At 38.9% G+C, this 6,000-nt stretch overlaps 1 long non-coding RNA gene across 1 annotated transcript in view; it reads right to left on the bottom strand.

The window, feature by feature from the left end:
- Positions 1 to 687: 687 nt before the first annotated feature.
- LOC117811898 overlaps positions 688 to 6,000 on the bottom strand; it is a 29,574-nt gene continuing 24,261 nt past the window's right edge. The window contains exons 2-3 of the long non-coding RNA XR_004631078.1: positions 1,492 to 1,557; positions 688 to 1,174 (exon numbers count right to left, since the gene is read on the bottom strand). This is a non-coding gene — a long non-coding RNA (uncharacterized LOC117811898). The remainder of the gene's footprint in view (positions 1,175 to 1,491; positions 1,558 to 6,000) is intronic.

Below are 6,000 nucleotides of genomic sequence, written 5' to 3'. Positions count from 1 at the left end.
TTAACATTCAGAGCCAAATGAAATACACAAAAATCCAGATGACAGAAGTGAGGTGATGGATGGGTTTGCTGTAACCAAGACACTAGACTTCAAGTATGTGGAACCAAAGTAAGTACAATGCAATTATTATTATTATTTATTTTTGGAGGAATTTGTGTGAGGTCATTATATCACATAGATAATGTTGGCTAAAAACTGACCATAATTGTCATGAGTCGATGTTTGGTTCAGTTTTTCCTTGTGTTTTTTGCCTTGGTTCCTCCCTGTGTTTATTCTGGATTAGTTATTCTTTGAGTCCTCTGTGTGTTTTGTGATCCATGTCTCTTTTTGTGCTTTCTGGTGTTTCTTAGTCTTGTCTTGTGTTCTCTGTTTTGTAGTTTTGAATCCCCTGTGTTTCCAGGTTAGTTACTTTCTGCCCTTGTGTGTTTCCCTCCTTTTTGATTACCCTCATTAGTTTCACCTGTGTCCTGTGTTCCACACCTGTGTTAATTACTCTGTGTATTTAGTTCCTCTGTTTCCCCTATCCCTTGTTGAATCATTGTCCATCTTCCCTCTGTCCGTCTCTCCTGTGTTCTGTGTCCCTGTGTTTCTCCAGCGTTCCTTTTGGATTTAATTTAAAAATGCAAATAAATGCCAACAAAAACTGCACACACTTCTATCATTTTCATATGTTTATATAAGACAACCTTCTGAATCAGCTGTTCATTATTTCTAATTTTAAGTGAAGTTTTTAACAAGAAAGATCTCTCCAATTGAAGCCATGACCCCTCTGCTCCTGAACAATCATCACCCGCTTTCCCATCGCCACCTTATCACTGACAACATTATTTGTCTGTGGGATTAGAGCTAAACAAAGGTCATGTTAATGCTCTGAGAAACGCCTCCATCCCTCCAGTGATCACCGCTTCCACCCACAGTCCAGGGTCTCCGTCCGGGCTTAAAGGGTTCAAGGCGTCTTCTGCTCTGCAGCTTCCGTGTCTTTTGTAGACAACCTTGGGAGGCTTTCTATTCAGCCCAGGGTGTATTATAGCCGTCAGCACTCTGGCTATATGTAATTAGTGTTGGGGTCAAAGGTCAAGGCGGGATTTAAGCCTGAGACCCACTGGTCAGTCAACAAACCTGGGGACCAAATCCCCCCTGGACTGTGGGGACGGAAACCCTGCTGCAGACAGATCTGTGCCAAAATACACACACACACACACACACACACACACACACACACACACACACACACACACACACACACACACACACACACACACACCCATAAACCCACAAAAACAATTTGTAAGATATATTAAGAGAGCTCATACACACACACACACCCATACAAAGAAACTGGTTTTGAACACACACACACACACACACACACACACACACACACACACACACACACACACACACACACACACACACACACACACACACGCACACAAAGTATGTTAAGCACAAACACAAACATGCAGGTTTAACACTGATTCTAAAACAAACCTGTTTCACCCTGGCTTGTTCCACCTGTGTGTTTAAGTCCCACTGCCAGGCTGAAGTTTCATGACGCTGCAGGGGGAAATTGAAGGAAGTTAGAGAGAGCACATTTTGAACTTTGGTGAAATCTTGAAATCTCTGAACCTTGTTTGTACAATGTGTTTCAAATATCCCAACAATCTAACCACAAAAACTACAGGAATCAGCAAGACTCAATATTACACGAGTATTTAGACTCCAGACAAAGCAGAGACAAGCATCAGTACTACAATACAACATCATGGCCTCATATAGTTCTCTGTGCCAATATTTTCAAAATCTTGTTTTCTATATCTGTGTCCATATGTATGGATGTATGTACTAATTAAAGGCAAGTAATGCTTCTAACATACTGAAACATAGAAAGATTTTTCAGTATATCAAAGGTAATAATTTCACCTCCATGATTTGAAACTAGGTTCCCGCTTGTACATAAGAAAAAGTCATCATATAGACTTTTCTCCATCACCAAAGTAATCCAGTGACCATCTGTATTTTTAGTGTCATTTAGTCATGAGTATTTCTCTTTTGATACTCAAAGTCACACTATTCTGTCTGTTGAAACAAATGAAATATGATGATATGAAAGTGTTGCTCATGTGGTGAAAAACCTGAGGAGATTGAAGAGTTTGGTGGTGTTTTAAACTTTGGTTTTATGCTTCACACTATTTTCTCTTTGATTCACCAATCCATCTGAATGTCAGTTTCAGGATTTGGTTTGAGGCACAAAATCTTTTTACCTTAAAATGATTCTACTTTTGTTTAGGGTAAAACCGGTTCAATCTGAAAAACCTTCTATCTTAGATGTTCACAGTTCAATGTAACGTTTTAAAATGTCAAGTTTATTCTCCATCCTTCACAGAAACAAACACACTCCCTTTTCTCTGCAGCCACACAGCTTTATTACACAACACCGGGGGCACAGAAGTTCACACCTGTAGCCAGAGGCAAATAACAACACTGACTGACGACATTAGGCTAAACAAACACACACACACACACACGCACGCACGCATGCACGCACGCACACACACGCACACACACGCACACACATATACACAAAAAAGCAAGCACATATTGTACATGCAGATACAACATCCCCAAATTAGCAATCAGTGCACACAAACATGCATGCCTGAATAAATGCTGTTGAAATATAAACGTTCACACACACACACACACACAGAGGATCCACCTGCTTGTGCCAGTTTCCACACCAACATGAAAGCCTATAATTTCATGGTAATGAATGTCTGAGGGCATACAAAGTTCAGCTCCGTTTCTGAAACATCAAGGCTGATCCCTCTGTTTCCTGCTAATGTCAGCACTTACCTGTAAGTGTAACCCCACAAATCTGTGAGCCAATCAGAGGGTAGCTGTAACATGTTAGCAGAAATAACATCTTTGGCTTAACAATGACGTGATTTTGTTGGACAGAAAAAAAAAGGAGGGATGTGAAGTAGAAGAATAAATACTTGACCTTTTATATACAATCTATGGTCTTGACTGTGAGAAACTTTCCTTTTGTGCCAACTTTGGCACCAATCCATGTGCATTTAGACTTTGGTGTTCCCCCTCTGATTATCTTGTCCTGTACACAAATTTGTTGTGTTTTTGGGTAAAATATTTCGTTCTGCTGTCTTTCACTATTTACTGTGAACCATTGTTTTGGCATACGTAAGCAAAGGCTGTTTCTGTAGCGTACTGTGAGGTTGATGATTGTAATAAGCCTAGCCGATATTCTGAATGTTAGATAGCTGATGCTGACAAAAGCTTATGGAGCTAGCGCATGCCAGTCATCTTCTCCTCGAAACTGGACTTATTTTGGATCTTGTTAGGAATCTCAAGCTTTTTCAAAATCATCAGCATGCTTTTATTTTGCACACAATCAGCTTTGTCTATTGCTTCTTCTAAATGCAGATAAAACACTAATTCATGTTCTTTACATCTTCAAGAGCAGTGAAAACAGCATGGTCTGGGAAAATATTAAAAAGGACGGTCAACAAATTGAGTTGGCATCTACTTTGACATACTTAGGATTTTTATTTGATGACAGTCTTTTAGGAAGCAAAATCAGTATGTTACTTACAAGCTGAATGTTATAGAAACTATAGAAACTAGTCCTGCTTTATAAAGAAACTAGTGCAGACTACCTTTTTACCTATCCTCAATTATGATGATATGTTATACATGAATGCCTCTGCTCAAAGTCTTCACAGTCTGGACAGTATGTTTCATGATGATCTGAGATTTATTATGAAGTGTGGCTTTGCTACTCAGCATTGTACTTCATATTACGAAGTCCACTGGACTGCTGTGGGTAAAGGCCGGATTGGTCGTTGGTATATCTTAAAATTGAAAGTGATTTTGGACAAAATATCATTCCTCCCTTTTCATCCTGAAGGATGGAATTCACAACCTTCCTTCTTTGGATGTCATGAAATGGGTCATTCCTAAAATCTGAACTGAGTTGGGAAGAAAGCTTTAGGTTTCCTGAAGCTTTTACCTGGATCAATCGCCAAGGTAAAATACAGTTACCTTGAATGTTTTTTAAATCTTCAGTGAAAAGTCTGGACTCCTGGTTTTACCTGACTTCTTTTATGGAAAAGTTTAGTTCTCCTCAGTCTGATTGTCTGTTGTTGACACTTTTTGTCACTGCCATACTTGGACAGGTCTCCCTTGGGAAAGAGATGTCTGACCTCAATGGGACCAACATGGCAAAAATAAAGGATAAAAAAATAACATAATCATTAGTAATTTTTTAAATAATTGAAGAAACCAAACGTGCTGTCCTGGTTTTGACAGTGTCAGGCCCCACTGAAGGCCTCTATGTGAACTGTAAACCAAAGAGCAAACATATAACCTGCAGGCTAGAAAGTGAGGGAGTTAATGATGCATGATTTAAAATGTGACGTTACACTGCTATTAAGAAATAAACATAAAGCACTTTTATAAAGATGTGATTTTTATTATTTACTGCTGTCTTTTCATAATGCCCTTTTGATTGCGGTTGATGTTTTTAATGTCAGGGTATTTCATTTCATGATGTCTATTCTTTTCTGTAAATTGTTTTGCAAAGTCTGCTGTGGAGTTACATAAATCAGGTTTTATTGCAGGTTTAATTGTTATCATTAAAGATAATGTCAAATATTCCATCAGCATGCCACCATCACTCACTTCAGGTTCCAATCCTCTGAACCATCTAAATCATGCATCATTAATGCTTCACCTTTGACGTTTGTTCGTCTTCACACTCAGTCAAGTTGTTGTGCAACATGCAGCTGACAGAGGTTTTTATTATCAGTGATCTGCAGTGGTTATCACCCTCCCTCTTCTTCCCTGACGCAAATGAAAGAAGAGTTGGCTTTAATGAAACATTCCAGTCTTATCGTGTCACTCTGCATTTTACACATTAACCCTTCAAGCCGATTAGACAGATATCTGACTTTTATCATTAAAATAATAAATTAAGAGGGTTGAGCTGCCAAGTGTCAGAGCACTGTCTGATTCACTAATCATCAAAGGATAAATAATAGAAAAATCAATAATAAATCTGCCGATCTTATGCAATGAGTCATCCTGATGAATCCTTTATTTCTCCATTTTTTATTCAATGTTTTATTGAACGTAACAGATCCTTCATATGACAGAAAGTAAAGGATATTTTAGGGTGAATGAAGGTTGAATGAATATATTTCATTTGTACCCAGATAACAGTTGTCTGGAACCAAAATGCTTCAAACCAAGAATATCCCCTGTCTGCTGGTGGATGACTTAGTTTCTCAACTTGATGATCACCTGCACACATTTAAATACTTCCCTCCAGTTGCAGAGCAGTCATGGGTGGGGCGGTGTCCATGGTTGTAGACTGAAGGACCTGGCATGCTGCTAAGTCCTTTTTAATACAAGACATAGCAACCTTAGTGCTTAGCTGACTTAACCAGACTAACACAGAGGGGGTCAACAGATAGAGAGCAAGGGGGGGGCAAACGAAAAAGTTCTGCATGTTGAGTTTTGTGGCTTTAGTCTCACGGAGAACCAGTGATAATCTGGTTTATGTGTTATGTCACATGGAGGTTGTGAGTCTGACCTCTACAGAGAGGATGTACTTTGAGGTGAGGTTGGAAGCAGTCTGATGATTGAGGAAGTCAGTGATGGGTGCAAATGGACTCAAAGATTTCTTCTGTGGCGAACACAGGAATTAGGAACAGCAGTGAAATTATAATTTAAGATCAATTCTAATTGATGTCATCAAATTATCAGCACTTAAGCGGTCAATAAGATTTTATGTCCCAATGACACGTCTTCTTTAAAACTTTCAGGACCATACAAGAAGACAATAATTGTTTTATATCCATAGGAATTAAAAATATCTAAAACAGTAGGTCAAAAGTTGTATTTATTACCCTGCTGTGAACTTGGTATTGATTGGTCAAAACCCCATAACAACCTCCCACAAACTGCGGTTTGGTGAAT

Source organism: Notolabrus celidotus, chromosome 4, assembly GCF_009762535.1.
Source record: "Notolabrus celidotus isolate fNotCel1 chromosome 4, fNotCel1.pri, whole genome shotgun sequence".
Taxonomy (NCBI): Eukaryota; Metazoa; Chordata; class Actinopteri; order Labriformes; family Labridae; genus Notolabrus; species Notolabrus celidotus.
This window is presented reverse-complemented; position numbering and strand designations above follow the sequence as displayed.